The 19,327-nt window shown below is 34.4% G+C and overlaps 1 long non-coding RNA gene across 1 annotated transcript; it reads left to right on the top strand.

Moving 5' to 3' along the window:
* The first annotated feature begins 6,011 nt into the window (after positions 1 to 6,011).
* On the top strand, positions 6,012 to 17,726 carry LOC119083095. Its single transcript, XR_005088796.1, has 3 exons — positions 6,012 to 6,023; positions 13,287 to 13,291; positions 17,593 to 17,726. It is a non-coding gene; the product is annotated as an uncharacterized LOC119083095 (long non-coding RNA).
* The last annotated feature ends 1,601 nt before the right edge of the window (positions 17,727 to 19,327 follow it).

Genomic DNA, 19,327 nt, shown 5'->3' with positions numbered 1-19,327 from the left:
AAAATTTTACCAAAAAAAATTTGCGTCACAAGTGGCAGATGTTGAGGAAAGTACTTTTAAGAAATTTTTTAAAATAGGCAAGAATACGTCCTAATACGTCCGAATCATCTGCCACTTTGTGACGCAAAATATTTTTGGTAAATTTTGTTTCTAGAATTTCTTTGGTCAAATTTTTGCTGTTACAGTTTTTGCGTACAAGCGCAGAATGCGTCACCTCCAGCGATATCAGTTGTTTTGGAAGTATGCACAGGGACTTGCGTCACTTTTACTCTTTTGAGTGTTTTTGACTGATACTCGTTAGCGCAAAAGTTGGTCAACACTATGAATTATTACTTTATAAGCCATATGATCAATCAAGAAATTTTTCTCACGAATAAATAATATAATGGCCACCACCATCACACTGTATGTTTTAAATGCTGCACAGTCGATCATAAATGGATACGATGGAATATGTGAAATTAGATTCCATTTTCGTAATAAATATTTAATTCGCATTGCAAAGTGAAAATGTGCAATTCGCGTATTCTGGTTTTTTTGTTGTTTTTCTTCGGTTTTTTTTTTGCGTTATTTTAATTCTTCTTTGAAATCGTGCCATACCGAAAACATTTTGCTGCACTTTTGTACCATATATATTGCAGAATACAATGCTGTGTTCCAATGCATTAAAACAATGCAAATTTATTAAAACATTTCTATCGCCGAACCTATCAACACAACCTGGAAAATGTTGTGTGGTTTTAAATATTTAAATGTCTCAGGCGCAATTTTTTTTCGTGTGTTAAACATTCTATTCCAAATCCACTTAACTCATTCAAATCATGAATTTTATCGTGATATGTCACCTCTTACGGTTGGAAAATGTTCAGTCTCGCTCTCGCAATATAATCTCTGCAATTTGTACCGAGAATTTCTAAAATAAAATATTTCGCTTGGTATTTAGTTTTTGCGTTCATTTCCTTCAGTTTTTTTTTCGTGAACCTAATTTGTATATTGAAAGATAATCAAAACAATTAGGTTCGGATATTTCAACCTTTTCGACGTTATTCTAAGCAAGTCGTTGCTCTAAGATCCGTAATTTTTTTTAATAAAATAGCTTTATCATAATAAAGACACTTGCGCTGCACTGCATTTTGTCAGCCTCTCAAAACTTGACTAAGGCCGTTTGTAGCCGTGACAAGAAGAAATTAGTTTGATCTGCCTGGGAGCTAGAACTCCATATTTTTCACGGTACGTCATAAAACAGTGTTTCGTTCGTTGGATTGATTGTGATACTTGAATCGTAAATGAACACTGCGGCCATCTTCTGTTGGGCCCATTGTGCTTTTCCTCAAACATTTACTCGTCCATAATTCTTATATAGTCATGTATCTTAGTTAGACTCCCACATCTACACAAACGAACGTCTTCCATTCAGAGCACGCAACAGTTGTCTATATATGCTAAATGAACCTCGTCATATGTCAACAATTCATTTTCTTGTCTTAGACTGTGAGAATAGACAGTCTATTCTTACAGTCCCAACTGAGGTAAATTGGTATTAAGAGCTTCTTACCCATGTATTCGGTACACTTAGTGAACACTTGTATAGGGCCATAACCTGTTTTTTGAACCTTATGCTTTTACAGTGAATTCCAAATCACACCTGTAGCCTGGCAAACCTTTTTAAGATTTCTTCTGGAGCTAATGACATCTCCGCCTAAAGTTAGACTCCACCATATATTTGTGTTATTTGTACCACCATATACGCAGATTTCATTGTGAAAAGGTTGTGTCATTCATGACTTTGTTCTGCGAGTACCAAAACTATCCAGATTATGAAGCTTGGGCTTAGTTAGATACGCTCTTGGTGGAAGGCTAGTACGCTACCACTGAGCCAACTCGCTCCCATGTTTCAAAGTTTAGACTAACTTAAAGAAAATCGGTTAATTTCAAAGGCATAGAACAATTAGAATCACACTATGCGCCGAAAAAAACAAATTGTCTGGATGCTCTAACCCAATTAACCATTGGTTTTTGTTTATAAATGGAACAGTGCCGCAGCGAACGTTTAGATGGAAATAAGTTTTGACCAACGGTACCACATTGTACAGTTTTCATTGAACATCTTTTCACATATTCCCAAAAAGTTTCGATATGAATATAGAAGGACTATGCTCTTTCCCTTTAATAACCAAAATTGTTGAATTGGGCTAAGGAATTTCGTAGGATGATGATGTCTTACGGCTAACAACAAAGTTCTATGTCCCAATTTGCCTGAAATATTTGTCGATATTACAACAAGTTAAAGGATTCCAGCGTATACGCATAATGTTTGAATAGCTTACAGCCATGAATCAAATCTATAAAATGTTATATATATCGTGAAATGGGTGTGCGATTGTGAATACCAGCGATTTTCCAATTTTCCATGTTACACAGATTGTGTGTGTTATATTATCAAGCGAAGAAACATCCATCCATCCACAAATAAAATGTTGATGGTTATCTTTAACTAATAGACCCCTCCTTTTGGCCTAGGAAACTTTTATCAGATCGAAAGTTTACAATAAAAGCTTATGTGATAAATTGGATATTTGGATGAGACTGTATAATTAACCAAAATTGTATATTATACATGCATACGCATCCTCCAATCTACTATCGGGTTTCAAAGTTTCATATAACAGAAAGATATAATTGAGAGAGTGTTTCGTATACATTCACTTCCATTTTATAATAGAAAATTTCGGCTACATTTTAGTCAAAGTAGTAGGGTGGTGGTGGTGGTGTTGTATTTCTCCAAGCAGAATTTATTTCAAATTTATAATCAAATACATGAAAATGTGGTCCTGCTTTAACCCAAATTATGCAATAGTTTTGTGCTTGAAATGGAAATGATGTGTTAAATTGGGGTAAATGTCACATAAGTTGAAGAGATTTTAAATATTTATTCGGATGGTGTAACGGACGGTAATATTTATAGACACAAAGGTCATCGCATGACCACCTGTCACAATAGCATACCAGGACAGTGACGCCTTTACCTTCTTTTAGCGTTAAGGGTGATTTTGAAATTTGCGCCAAAAATATTGATTCGGTTCTTTGATTATCATTCGTAACTTGACAGTCCTTATGGGATTTTATACCCACAAGTGTCAAGTTACGAACGTATTAGAATAGATTCCCTGCGAGACGATTCTCGTATTTTTGTAACTCATAATATTCGCAATTTGTCAGTTCCGTGTAAGAACTGTCAAGTTACGAATCCTTACGAACGCATGAGAATTGAGGCCCAGGGTACAAAATGTTCATTTAGGGCGCCAGATGTTCATGTCTTAGATGCCCAAAGTGTCCATATGGAAAAGGCGGCACTAGACCAGGAGAATTTAAAGAAGAACCGAAACCATTTTAACTCCAGAAAAATGCTAATCAACTTTAAAGCAACACATTTCAATCAATCCGTTTGGGTTAATGCTGTTCTACGTTTTTAAGTGCAAAGTTTCAAGTCAATCAAACATAAAAGTGGTAAGATAACAAAAAATACTGCTGCTGCTGTAAAATGGTTGTGGGATTAGATGAAATCACGTAAACTCAATAAAATCGAACCGCACTGAGAATTATTTTATTTTTATTTTATTTTTTTTGAACGAAAGAACTTGGCAACTCAACTCGTCTTCAATGGAAAGACGATGTTTGTCTACATTTTTTTTTGTGGGTAAATACATTTACGAATGTAATCAATGATTAAGATGTATTTGATGGATTACGTGGAATGAAACTCAGCGTACTTTTGATTAGGAAATTAGGAAATTAGCTGATATTTCAATTGAATTCTGCAAATTACATCCAGTAAAAATATTGTCTATGCAATTTTGTCACACGTCAACGACACTAGTATAAATATGCACAGACAGTTGTTGGTGATTTTACGAGGGTAAACATCAGCTGAAACGACATGCGGCACTTATTTCAAAGGCACCGACTGTATAGAACAAATTTCAGAACAAGCTGTAGACCAGTTTTCGGAATGTGCCAAAAAGCATTATAGTGTGTTGGAGACACATGATGATTTATACACCGGCTTAGAAACAGTATTCGATGAAATCAAACGATTTCAAATAAAGTTCGCGGAAGAAGTCTTTTCTTCACTCCCAAAAAACGTTTTTTTTTAATTTTCGCTGTTTTTCACACATTTCCACGACAATTATGAAAATTCGTGAAAACTCATGAAAATTAGTGACAATTTTTTCACGATTACAGGCTATGGTTCCAAGTTTTATTACGGATGTGATGTAAAGCATCCATCACAAGTTTTACAATTAAAGAAATTATTCAATCGTTTGAGCACTGTTTTGCAGGCAATGTCTTTGTTTTCTCCTTGTCGAAGCCTTAAACTTAAGGCCTTAATTCAGAAACTAGAGTTGAATGGAACAAGTGTAAAGGGAGTGGCTGCTCTTATGTATGTGGGACGAATAGAGTGAATGCAACAAAAACAAACAAAACTTATGGTCTGTGAAATGAAATTTTGACGGAAAATGTATGGCTTATCTGTCAAAAATTTTCGGCCAGAATGGAAAAATGTGTGAGAACTTCATTTCATCAACTAGCTGCATACTTGACTTTACTATTAAAAATTCAAAATATAATCATGCCCGCACGTTAGTAAGCGGGCTGACGCAAGTCCACTACCAAAAATGTTTTACCAAAAATATTTTGAGGACGGTGGAGCATATTTACAGCAACTTTTTGAATTCTCCCCCAAACTTAGATATTTGGGATCTAGGCATCCATACGAGTTCAACGAGCTATCACACGTTACTGCAGCTTCAAAATTGGCCGAGATATTGAACTTCGAAATATTGATTTTTGTATGAAAATAAGCAAAATTTTGTATTTTCAGATAACTCAAATTGCCTACGTTAGTTAGTTAGTTAGTTCCTAAGAAAAAGGACGATTTCGTAGCTCCTAAACATTTCTTACGATTTTCCTGAAATTTTGGTTATAGGTCAATCTCGGGCCCTAGATCAAAAAAAGATTTTAAAAAATGGGGGTATGCAAGCGTTTTTGGGAGCTAGGACTCCCGGAAGTTTCCATACAATGCCATATAAAAGCGTGTTTTGTGTGTGTGTGTCAGAAGAAATATTTTTTTTCAGCTAGTAATTATGAATTATGATTGGTAAATGTTGGAAAAAGTGTTTTGATTGATTTGGGTTATTTTCGTCATGAATGATGTGTTCCAAGGTTGGTTCCTAAATTTTGGACTGACAGATGATTCCTCTGGCACTTCCTAACTTCCATCGGATTTTTCGATGGATTTGGATTATTTTCGACATGAGTGATGTGTTCCAAGGTTGGTTCCTAAATTTTGGGATGACAGATGATTCCTCTGGCACTTCCTAACTTCCATCGGATTTTTTGATGGATTTGGGTTATTTTCGTCATGAGTGATGTGTTCCAAGGTTGATTCCTAGATTTTGGGATGAGAGATGATTCTTCTGGCACTTCCTAACTTCCATCGGATTTTTTGATGGATTTGAGTTATTTTCGATATAAGTAAGGTGTTCCGAGTTTGGTTCCTAAATTTTGGGATGACAGATGATTTCTCTGGCACTTCCTAACTTCCATCGGATTTTTTGTTGGAATTGAGCTGTTGTCGACATGAGTTGTTTCCAAAAGAACTGATATACGCCCAAAAACCCTAAAAGGTGAAAGTATGACGCAAGTCCTTGTTTCTACTTACAAAATAACTGATATAGCTAAGGGTGACGCATTTCGCGCCTCAACGCAAAAGTGAACCAACAAATAATTGATCCAAAAAATTAAAGATAGAAAATTTTAGAAAAAAATTGAGATGTTGAGGAAACTACTGTTAGGAAAATAGTTCAGATAGAGAAAAATGTGTCCTGGATCATCTGCCACTTGTGATGCAATTTTTTTTCTAAAATTTTCTATCTTAAATTTTTTGGTTCAATTTTTTGTTGGTTCACTTTTGCGTTGAGGCGCGAAATGCGTCACCCTCAGCGATATCAGTTATTTTGTAAGTAGAAACAAGGACCTGCGTCACACTTTCACCCTTTAGGGTTTTTGGGCGGATTTGACTTTCGAACAATGAACCGTTCTTGAATGTGCATTTACCACGTCGTGTACTCGTCCTTTTCGAAACTACTACTGTCAAATATCAGTGTCGTTGGGTTGATGAGGTGTTTTTTTGGATTGATAAAAATGTCCATTTTGCTGCATTAAAAAATGACAACAGCAAATAAAATTCGCTGCATTGTTTTTAATATTTCGAGAAAGAAATTCTCGTGCTGTGCGTACATTACATGGTACAATTTACTTACAGAAAAATATATATTGTAAAACTGAAGCCCATGATGATATTATAACAGATATGTCACAAAGGAATGCATTCACCGAATGATATATTATGAACGCATATACATACACTCATACTACATATCAAATTTAAATATTATGAGTTTTGTCAACCCTATAGCCCATATATTATATTACCTTCCCGACCTTTTCTTATTCTTCAGCAGTAGACCATATAAAATGGGTTCAGAGCTGGGTTGACTTAATGCACAAGGATGTACACGTTATATATGAACGAAATAATACGAACGACGAATTTATACGTACAAAATAATATAAAAAAAACAAGAGATAGACATTCCACTTTTATTCATTCCGTATATTGTGTTATTTGTAATAGAGGAACATAATTTACATAAAAGTCATTATGTTCAAGACACACCAACAGAGAAGAACGAATAAAAAAAAACAACACACGGAAAAAACACACGCTCCTTTCGACTCAATATTAGATACCATTCCGTTTGAATAGGCAGTATGTCAGTCAGAATAGATCGAAATTATGCGTGCTGGTATTTTTGTCGCTTTTTTATGAATGAAATTTGTATTATTATGGTTGCCTTACAATGAGCGTACACAGCATTCGATTCAACTCAAATTTATGGTAAATATTTAGAAAAATTAGCATTGAACCGAACTTAGTTGAAAGTCTTTAACAAACATAATGATTGTGGACGTCATTATATAATATTGAGCGGCACGACCAAAAGCGACTCTTTCACTCGTCACTTCCGTGGTGAGATCATTGTTTGTTCTTGAAGAGAAAAAGGCGACACAATGTTGGTATTTGCTGTTTTTGATGCGTTTATTTTTCTTTTCGACAAGACTTCGCGAATCAATTAATTAAATTAAATTTTTCTTGTTTCTCAACAAATTAATCCATTTACTAATTTTTGTTAAGAAAAAAAAAATCAAGATTCCATTCAAATTGACGAATCCTTGTACAAAATGAAACAAACGAAAACGTTCAATCTCGGCTTCCATTTAAATTCGACTCCCTAAATTATTATCACCCATAAAACTGGCAAACAAAGTTTTCTACAATCTCCCTCCCAGCGATTTTCACATTCAATATGTACCATAACATCGAAACGTTGTTGGACTTCATAATAATTTCATTATGCAAATGGTATAATTATGTCGCTTTCAATCAAAGAAATAAATAATCTACGATTTTCCTTCGAATTGGAATTTAATTTTGGTGAACAAAAAAATGCCAGTAATTAGAGCACGAAATCAAATTTTCTTTCGCTCGACATTCGCTTGTAATACTCAGTGTCAGCGCATAAATTATACTAATTGGGAAACGAGTGGCTTATTCAAAGATATGACTACAATGCTTTATACAGGTATACCCAGTCTACATTCCTCTGCAATGTACTCTTTATCATGTAACAGCACTAAAGTTTCCAAATGTTTGGCGGGAATCGCACGTAGAATTTAAGTGACTATAAACAATGCGAATCGTCTAGATGTGGATAATTGTACATTGTTCGAATATTAACCAATTGAATGGTGAAATTGCTTGTTTTATACGGCAGTGTAATTTGTAAACCAGGTGTTTGACACTTTTTTTCCGGGCGCATCATTTAAATCATTTGTGGTAAATTATGTTGTTAGACTTCTCTCTTCGGTGGTTGTGGTATAGAACTGAATTTTCTTAAAGAAATTTTTTTTTTTTTGAAATAATTGCATATTGCAGAGGGCATGGAAAATGAACATAGCTTGATGATAAGTCGTCAACGAACGCCGACAATGGCTTTTATATCTACAATGCATGACACATTATTGGAAACTAAGTTACTGAAATTAACTGAAAATTACAGAAATTACAGAAGGTGACGCAAGTCCTCACATCTTTTTCAATTTGACCAAAAATAATTTAAGAAAAAAATTGAATTAACAAAATTGTACTAAAAGTAAGAGTACTAAAGTACTATAAGTACTTCAAGCACTAAAGTACTATAAGTACTTCAAGCACTAAAGTACTAAAGTACTTATAGCACTAAAGTACTAAAGTACTTATAGCACAAAAGTACTAAAGTACTTATAGCACTAAAGTACTAAAGTACTTCAAGCACTAAAGTACTAAAATACTTCAAGCACTAAAGTACTTCAAGCACTTCAAGCACTAAAGTACTAAAGTACTTCAAGCACTAAGTACTAAAGTACTTCAAGCACTAAAGTACTTCAAGCACTAAAGTACTTCAAGTACTAAAGTACTTCAAGCACTAAAGTACTTCAAGCACTAAAGTACTTCAAGCACTAAAGTACTAAAGTACTTCAAGCACTAAAGGACTAAAGTACTTCAAGCACTAAAGCACTTGAAGCACTAAAGTACTTCAAGCACTAAAGTACTAAAGTACTTCAAGCACTAAAGTACTAAAGTACTTCAAGCACTAAAGTACTAAAGTACTTCAAGCCCTAAAGTACTAAAGTACTTCAAGCACTAAAGTACTTCAAGCACTAAAATACTAAAGTACTTCAAGTACTAAAGTACTAAAAGTACTAAAGTACTAAAAATACTAAAGTACTTAAAGTACTTAAAGTACAAAATGTAATTCTTTAATATGACTACTTTGAATTTAAAAATTTTAGTTAAAACATGAAAATATACCTAACATACAATTTAATAACAGTTGAATTAACAAAATTAACAGTTGAATTAACAAAATTGTACCAAAAGTAAAAGTACTAAAGTAGTATAAGTACTTCAAGCACTAAAGTACTAAAGTACTTCAAGCACTAAAGTACTTCAAGCACTAAAGTACTTCAAGCACTAAAGTACTTCAAGCACTAAAGTACTTCAAGCACTAAAGTACTTCAAGCACTAAAGTACTTCAAGCACTAAAGTACTTCAAGCACTAAAGTACTTCAAGCACTAAAGTACTTCAAGCACTAAAGTACTTCAAGCACTAAAGTACTTCAAGCACTAAAGTACTTCAAGCACTAAAGTACTTCAAGCACTAAAGTACTTCAAGCACTAAAGTACTTCAAGCACTAAAGTACTTCAAGCACTAAAGTACTTCAAGCACTAAAGTACTGAAGTACTTCAAGCACTAAAGTACTAAAGTACTTCAAGCACTAAAGTACTAAAGTACTTCAAGCACTAAAGTACTAAAGTACTTCAAGCACTAAAGTACTAAAGTACTTCAAGCACTAAAGCACTAAAGTACTTCAAGCACTAAAGTACTAAAGTACTTCAAGCACTAAAGTACTAAAGTACTTCAAGCACTAAAGTACTAAAGTACTTCAAGCACTAAAGTACTAAAGTACTTCAAGCACTAAAGTACTAAAGTACTTCAAGCACTAAAGTACTAAAGTACTTCAAGCACTAAAGCACTTCAAGCACTAAAGTACTAAAATACTAAAGTACTGAAGTACTTCAAGTACTAAAAGTACTTAAAGTACTTAAAGTACAAAATGTAATTCTTTAATAGGACTACTTTGAATTTAAAACTTTTATTTAAAATATGAAAATACCTAACATACAATTTAATAACAGTTGTGAGACTCTAAAAGACAGACTCTCACTGAGAAAGAAATGTGTGAGCTCTTCTTTTCACTACACACCTTAATAACCTTTCCGACTTGTGACTATTACAACATCAATTTGTCCAATTATAGTTCATAATTTTTGATCGGTCTGATAAAAACATTAAGCAATTTACTTAATGTAAAAATAATTATTTTTCATCTAAAAACAAAAACAGCGAAAAAATATGAATAACTTGCACGAAAGAATACCATTTTTACATTCACTGTAGGTAGCTGAAAAATAAAATGTAAAAAAAAAACTGAAACACTTTCAACTGCTCATAGACCATGTTACACTTAATACGTATTTAAAATGGGTTTGAGCAATTTTTTAATAATTTCAAAATTTAAAATTTATTTTTTTTGGGTTATGAATGTTCCCTAATTTCGGAGAGAATCTGTTTTACGTTCACTCAAATTTATGCAAAAAGATATGACATTCTCATTATATTCACACAATTTGGCCTGTGTGTTTTAATTGGCCAAAAAACCAGCATTAAAATTACAGTATTGTACCTTTTCTATCTGTACATTACTATCGCAGATATGTACATGGGTCTCCATATACATTACATTTTGTCAACGACAGAAAAAATATAATCTTCCTGTGTGAGTAAGGCATAGGTTGGCATATATAATAAAAAAAAGTAAATCCCATTTTCATTGTGGATCGCACAAAAAATAAACAACCCTCGAATAAAGCTCATTCCCTGGTTACATTATTTGAACATTCATATATGAAATTCTGTTATCAGCTTTACAACAGACTATCATAACGTGGCCATAAAACAACAGTATGAGAAATTTAAAAAAATAAAAATCGTTGTGATGATAGGCCACTTAGTTACAGGTCAATTGGCTGAAAATGTCATATGGGAACGACCAATTTATTTTATTTGTTTTAAGAGGGGATGACCCATTATTATGCTTCGTTTCTTTATTTGCCCAAAAGGGATGTAGTTGAAGCATTTTTATCGACAAGCATACAAGTGCACTCGACGTTTTGTTATTATTTTATTTTTAAACTTTAACAGCCAATTTTCTGGCTTATCTCGAAAGAGGAAACTGTAGTCACTTGTTTTTTTTATAATAAAAAAAGGAGAATTTCGTTCATTCTCGCAAAATGTCGTATCACATAACCAATATTTGCTTTCATTTTTGCTCCCTATGAAATATTAAATTAGTTTTATGTTACATTTCAGCCCCATTTGTTTACCCAACCAAGTATAAATATCGCTAAATAAGAGAGACGCTGCGTACATATTTTGACACATAAATATACTTTCTATTACGTATACGGTTACGTATATACCGTATATACGCAATGTAGATACATAAAACATAAATTGTGTCATTTGAGTTCCACAGAATATACTCATATGCCGATCTTTGTCATTTGGAATGTAAGATACGTAATTTTGAGATATTGATTAAAGCTTCTGAAATGACAGTTTATTTAGAATTCCAGATTGTGATGACAAGGAAAAGGTAGGATTTGAAGAACGTTTTCCCACATTCTCTTGAATTTTCCCACATTTACTCGACTTATCTTATTTTTCAATGAATTTTCATGAATTTTCTTAGATTTTCCGATATTTCAGGAAATTTATCCAAAGACGTTTATTTGGAAAATCTAGAAAAATTCAGGAAAATTCTTGGAAAATAGTCCGCGGTTAAAGGAGACTAAAGAGCGAATTGTGATAATCTTTCAAACAAAAATTGTTAAGTATTTTTCGAAATTTTAAAGACAAAGTATATTTAATCAAAGAAATGATAACAGATGGCACTGCTGCCGTCTATCCGGATTAGATTTGGTATCCACCAAGTTGAAAACTAACTATTTTGATACATTTTTGGGGACATGTAGAAGAAAAATGTAGGCTAAAAGAACCTGTGTTACTTACTTACTTAACAGCCATTTTTAACCCAAGCGGGTTTTGGGTGACTCCACAACAGCATTTAGCCATTTTTGACGATCCTCGGCAACAGCTTTCCAATTGCGAATACCCAACTCACGTACGTCCTCTTCCACGCAGTCAATCCACCTTTTCCTTGGGCGGCCTCTGCGCCTAGTGCCGTCAAATTGTCTCACAAAAACTTTCTTTGCCACTCTATCATCGTTCGTGCGGATCACGTGACAGCTTTGATGACATTAATATATATTACACACTTGTCACGAAGAAGTCGAGGCTTGCCGAGACTGATAGTAACAAGTGTGTACTCTATTTTATCACATAAACGAAAACGAGACAACAACTTAGAACTGAAGCGTAATATTTGTATTATTCTTCTAGTTAAGTAATTTTGACATCCGAACATCGCGCGTATGTGATAAAAATGTTTTCGGCACCAAAAATTTTCATGGGCTTGCTATTTGTTCTGATTCGCCGCGTATCGTCCACTTTGACTGGTCCACAGATAGAGCGTTGAATTTTTCTTTCGAAACACCTCAGCCTGTTTTCCTGTGTTGCTAGCTCAAAATCAGTGTTGCCAACACCCGTTCTTTTGTCCCACGAATATTCAACTTTGTCGCATATATCACGCCTTCATAATGTTGTCATAGGTTTCAATTTTTTCCAAAATTCAGTTGAGAATGCAGCAACGCCATCTGTTATCCATTTTTTGACTTAAATACTTTTTTACGATCTCAAGAGTTAGCCCCTGGTTTAGGTTATGAACAAGAACCTTGTTTATTTGAATACTAGACAAAGGTTGTGCTTGTTAGAAGTGCTTCAGCACCACAAGATATTGATTCACTTACACACATGACTTTCAGACCATTTTTATCAGTATTGTTCATTAATATCACTTCTAACCCATTAACCGGTCAATGGCTGCTTATAAAAATGTTTAGAACAAAACAACATAATATGCTGAAAGAGAACCTCAATCATGGTATAACTGAAGTGTACTCAATTAATAAATTAAACTTTTTCAATCAAACAATAAAAGCATTGACCAAAAATTCGAGTTTTTCATTGTTCTGTATGATATTGAAGGTTAAAAAAAAAGGTTAATAGCTTTGTTAGACCCCAAGAATTAGGTTGCATTATTGTACTCGACGAAATTCTTCTCTCACTAATTAACACAAAACATAACACAACAACACATAATACATCCCGAAATGACCTTTTACTTTAAAATCACAACTCATCTTTGTTTAATACCCAATGACAAGGCATTATTGTTTTAAAAAAAAATGAAAATAGCTTTGCATGTGGCGTGGCGTATTATTTGGGAGAGAGGCAGAGGAGTTGAATATTGTTGTTTGTAATCGGTCGGGTAAAAAATGTTACTCTTTTTTTTGAATGTTCATTTTTGGAGGGTATTGTTGGTATTCATTCAACGACCACATCTACCGCGTCATATAAATACGTACTTCAATAACCGAGAGGTAGTAATATGAATAACGAAAAATCAAAAGAATCATAAGAGATTATGGATGATAATTCGTATTTTTCGTTGTTGTTGTTGTTTTTTTTCCTTCAAATTCAAATCTTTTGTGCGTTTCCGCTTATAACGAAAAATTCTCGAGTTGTTGTTATTTTGATTTTCATTACAGATTAGCCACATTAAAATGGATCATAAAAGCCTTGCATCATTTGTTTTAAAATGGACTGTGTGTGTTGATGTTGAATTGTATATCGTATATGTTGTTCAGATGTACCCGGTCGATGATGATGGGTTTCAGATAGGGTCTTTTGTCTATTAAATGCTTCCTGCCAATCATTCAAAAATGATTTCTTATCAGCGTCATGCGCTGGGGATTTATGATTTTATTAAAACGTATTCAGTGTGCGGAGGTATATAGCACGCATCGGTTTTTATTGTGCAATTTGTCCGCACATAAAATAAATTAATTTTATGCCCAAATGAATTTTATAGATTGTGATTGCGGTGCACAGTGTATAAGCTATGCTCCGTTGTAAGAAGTTATTCGGATTCGAGATAAATGTCGGTTGATATGGGAAACAATCATGGGCGCGCGTTAGCGTAGCGCCCGTGACGCAAGTCCTATTACTTGAAAAAATTTAAAAAATTTTTTTTTGTCGTAGACTGCAGAACCATCTATACAGCAAATATTGAAGTTCTACAATTCAAAGACAAATGACTCCAAATTACCATTAAAAAAAACTAGGCGTCCGTACGAGTTCAACGAGCTATCACACGTTCTTGCAGCTTAAAATTTGGCCACGCAAAAAATCTTCCAGGAAGCCCCATTTCCATCCATTTTGGTCAATTTCAGTACTTTAAACGAAATGAAAAAATCCTACGTTACTTTGTTAGTCCGTCCGTCCGTCCGTCCGTGTTTCCTATCTTCTAAAGTCTTCTTTAGATTTTGTTGAAATTTTGGGAGTAGATTCTAGTCGTCATTCTAAGACATTCCAGAAAAAAAAATTTGGGGGAACCGGCCTCGTTTCGGAGCTAGGGCTCCTCGAAGTTCCCATATAGGCCCCATATAAGAACACCTTTAAGTGTGTCTGTGTGTATGGGTATGGTAGAACAAATTTGTTCGCTTTTGGTAAGCTCTGCTCGCCTCAATTTTTTCCCTAAATTTTTAATTTTTTTTAAATTTTTTAAATTTTTCAAATTTTTTTAAATTTTTAAATTTTTTTTTAAATTTTTCCAAATTTTGTAAATTTCTTAAATTTTTTAAATTTTTCAAAATTATTAAATTTTTTTTAAATTTTTCCAAATTTTTTCAAGTTTTTAAATTTTTTAAAATTTTTAAATTTTTTAAAATTTTAAAATTTTTTAAAATTTTAAAATTTTTTAAAATTTTCAAATTTTTCAAAATTTTCAAATTTTTCAAAATTTTCAAAATTTTCAAATTTTTCAAATTTAAAAAAATTTTCAAATTTTTTTATTTTTTTTTAATTTTTTCAATCTACTAATTCTTCCAAAAGAACTGATATCAGTCAAAAACACTCAAAAGAGTAAAAGTGACGCAAGTCCCTGTGCATACTTCCAAAACAACTGATATCGCTGGAGGTGACGCATTCTGCGCTTGTACGCAAAAACTGTAAAACAGCAAAAATTTGACCAAAGTAATTCTAGAAACAAAATTTTACCAAAAAAAAAAATTGCGTCACAAGTGGCAGATGTTGAGGAAAGTACTTTTAAGAAATTTTTTAAAATAGGCAAGAATACGTCCTAATACGTCCGAATCATCTGCCACTTTGTGACGCAATTTTTTTTTGGTAAAATTTTGTTTCTAGAATTACTCTGTTCAAATGTTTGCTGTTTTACAGTTTTTGCGTACAAGCGCAGAATGCGTCACCTCCAGCGATATCAGTTGTTTTGGAAGTACGCACAGGGACTTGCGTCACTTTTACTCTTTTGAGTGTTTTTGACTGATTGCATTTAGGCTAGGTAAAGCACATTATACGAGACTTACAGGCTTGGATATGAATTTGTTAATCAAAATCTTACATCTGTAACAGCAGGCATGGAATGGCGATATCGGGCAAATTCTGATGCGCCCCTTAGGCCTTTAGATCTTGAATTTTGAACTAAATATTACAGTCAACGGCTTCACCGAACGATCATTTTTGAGTCACCCAGTTCATGTACATTTGACGCCCGAAATGATCATTCGTTTGTCACTCAAAATGAACAGGTGGTGCTCAGAATGAATACTTGTGAGGGCCAGAAAAACATTTTGCTCAGAATGAACACTTATGGAGCAGATATAAGTATTGTTCTTGGCGCCAAAGAAGCTAAAGTCGGCACTGGTAGCCAGTCCACGCCTGTTTAACAGTGAATGATTTGTCACTCGTTTGACGATTTGACACACATGCGTCCACAGAGCAATATTAGGATGTGAAATTTACAATATAGCGATTGCCAAGTCATCCAAAACCAACAAGTCATTGGATGATATCATTTGAAGCAATATTCTTTTCGAAAGCATACATTAGTGTGCACACGACGACATAGTAAATACACACACAGGCAGGAGTGGCTGATTGCACGAGGGATCACAAGGCCTAGATTTTGGGAAGTGATTGTAAATGTTAACAAATGACGATTTACTTCCGTAGTAAGATTGGTTAGCACCAAGTTTGAATTTAAGCAGAGGTTGGTCATGAAAATCGAATTGACTCTCACTTCAAATTTATTTTGTTCATTCTAAAAAATGAACTGACCCTGCCTGTGTATTTACAATGCACAGCAGTGTTGTAAGGTTTTCTTTTTAAAATTTAGAGCTTCAATAAGACTTACTGTCAATGATTGTATCCGGTGTTCCTGTTGTAACTTAAGTCAGCACTTCACTTTCAGTTTGATTCAGCAACGGTGCATGAACTGACTGTAAAAGAAACATGTAAATTGTTCATATCAGTTACTGTGTTATAGATTAGGAAATGAATAACTTTTATCTTAATCCAAATAATAATCACTTTAGCTGCAATAACTAAAACTCCATTGGAATTCCTATGCAACAAAATGCAAACCCAAGATAAAAGTGATATAAAGTAAACTAGGAACACACTTTTTGTGTCTGGGCCCAAGTGCAGTGTTACAACACCGCCATTAACAAATATAATACCATGAGTAAAAGTCTAATTTAGATGCGGTAACTCTTCTCGAAACGAAAAAGAAGAAGAAGAAAAAAATTAACTTTTATTACGAAAATACATTAGAGTGCTCTTAAAAGTTGTTTCTTGAGATATAATTACGGTTTTAGATTGCACAGAATTTTTTTTTTGTATGCCATTGCACTGGTTTTAAGATAGCGTCAGTATTAAGGAAAAAATAATAAAGTTGAAACCACACGAACCACTAATATTAAGTTCCATTACAAGTATCTTTACCAAACGATTAAGATATATCAGTTTTTGGTGTTCTGGTTTTAATTTGTTGATAAAACAGTCATTTTCAGAATTATATTGTAAGCAGTTTTAATTGATTTTCAACTCAATTCTAAATTGAACGTTGATTTATTACACCAATTTTCGCTCACTCCAAAGTTCTAGGAATAATTTTCCGCCTGCATTATTACCTAACGTACTGATTGTGTCTTTATTAAAACGGTTCTTCAATCGTATATGTAGAATGGATCGAATTGATGTTTGTGTCATCTTGTATGGCTTTTTAGTCTCACTTTCTAGACCTAATAGTTAAATGCAGAAACAGGACGTGTAAAATTAGCGAACTATAAGAAAAATATAAATTCATTGATTTAACTCCGTATTGAATAGGCTGACGATGTCAAGTATTTTTTTTTATAGTTTAACAGTTGACAGTTGTTTAACAGTAAGCCGAATCGGAGCGAAAATTCAATTTTTCTTATAATTTGATATAGTGACATGACCAGAAACATTTAAATATTCAAGAAGGCTCTGAATTGTTCCAGTTATTCAAGTGGTATAATGACATCGAGTAGTGGTATAATGACATCGAGTAGTGGTATAATGACATCGAGTAGTGGTATAATGACATCGAGTAGTGGTATAATGACATTTCATTTCATTTCATTTATTTCATCTTAAAAAAAATTCTGTTTACATGACCTGCGTAACTCTAGTTTGCACTAAACAATTCAAAAGAGCTACTATAAAAAAGTTAACAAAAGTATAAAATCGTAAAAGCATAAAAACAAAAATTAATCACAAGACTAAACAACTCCAGCTCCACAAATATGGAACCGAAAAAGGGAAAATGTATCGAAGTACGTATGTATTCATTAGTAGAAAGCACATAATTCGACCATGGTAGTTTCATCTAGTAAGTAATTTCAAAGTAAATTAAATCAGGAAAATTTCGTAATCAATTCAACAAGAATGCCTTTAATGAACGACAAAATTGGTTTAGGCTGAGAGAATTTCGAATTTGAGGTGGCAGTGCATTAAACAACTTCGGACCAGCGTATAGCAAGCAGCGGCTACCGTACTTTGACGAAACCTTTGGCATCCTGAGCAGATAAGAATACCTAGTACCGTAGCGATTGGAGTTATCAAAAAATCGAACAGAGTGGTGTTTCAGATCATTCACGCAACAGAAAACGAATTTACAAACAGCCATCTCATACATCTGAGGAACAGTCAACATCTCAGGAAAGTGGTACATGAAAAGTGAATCTGTCGGAAACCGCATTGGCAGTTTGTGAGTTGCTTTAAGTGCTGATCTATGTAGCACTTCGAGCTCACCAATCAACGTCTTCTTGGCCGAGCCCCAAACACCGATGCAATACGTTAAGTGACAATGCACGGTGGAGAAATATATCATCCTTAGAACCCTTCTGGGTAAGAAACGTAGTCGCTTGATAATCCCAATCCGACTGGAGATCGTGGAGCTGACGTTAGAGATGTGCTGCTCCCACGTCACAAACTCGTCTAATGTCAGTCCGAGACACTTAACGGACGAATGCACCTTAACTTCCACACCTTCAAAAAACAGAACTGGAAGATCGTCAATTTTGACGCTGGGTTTGCGGAAGTGGACCAATTTCGTCTTCTCCAAGTTTAACGTAAGCTTATTTACACGAAAGTACTCTGCCATAAGAACAAGATCTTCGGAAAGGCCTGACACGTTATCAGAAGCTACTGCCGACGAAATAAACATGTTCGTGTCATCGGCAAATCCAAAGGGAGAGGACTTCATCGGTAGATCAAAGAAGTCGTTAATGAACACCACAAAAAGAAGTGGGGACAGCACACCTCCCTGCGGAACACCTACAGTCACGTCTACGGGCTCACTGTTCACGCCGTTACAAACGGTAAATTGCCTCCGGCCAGTCAGATAACTCCTCACCAAATCTAGGGCTACACCTCTGATACCTGCAAATTCAAGTTTAGCAAGAAGAAGCTCATGAACAACGGTATCAAACGCCTTAGTCAGATCTATGAACAGACCCGAGACAACCCTTCCCTCGTCAATCTCAGCGTTAATCATGCTAATCAGCTCGAACAAGGCAGTATGAGTCCCACTACCATCTCTAAACCCGTACTGCCTCATGTTAAAAAAAACAGATTGCTTAAGAAAGCCATTAATAGCACGGTGGATCACAGTCTCAAGGACCTTGTTGACTGCCGGCAGTACAGATATAGGACGGTAGTTACCGACTTCAGAAGTCAAGCCTTTCTTGTAAATGGGAACGACCTTGGCGAGCTTCAGGTCATCAGGATATGCCCCATGGGCCAAGCACAGATTGAACAAGTCACTCAAAAACGGAGAGATCGATGTGGAGCAACATTTCAAAGAGCCCACTGAAATTTCATCGAAGCCTGGCGACTTGTCAACATTCATCGACATGATTATAGAGCTAACGTCAGGAGTGGTATAGTGACATCGAGTAGTGGTATAATGACATCAAGTATTGGTATAATGACATCGAGTAGTGGTATAATGACATCGAGTAGTGGTATAATAACATCGAGTTGTGGTATAATCACATCTAGTAGTGGTATAATGACATCAAGTAGTGGTATAA

This window comes from Bradysia coprophila, unplaced genomic scaffold (genome assembly GCF_014529535.1).
Source record: "Bradysia coprophila strain Holo2 unplaced genomic scaffold, BU_Bcop_v1 contig_561, whole genome shotgun sequence".
Taxonomy (NCBI): Eukaryota; Metazoa; Arthropoda; class Insecta; order Diptera; family Sciaridae; genus Bradysia; species Bradysia coprophila.
This window is presented reverse-complemented; position numbering and strand designations above follow the sequence as displayed.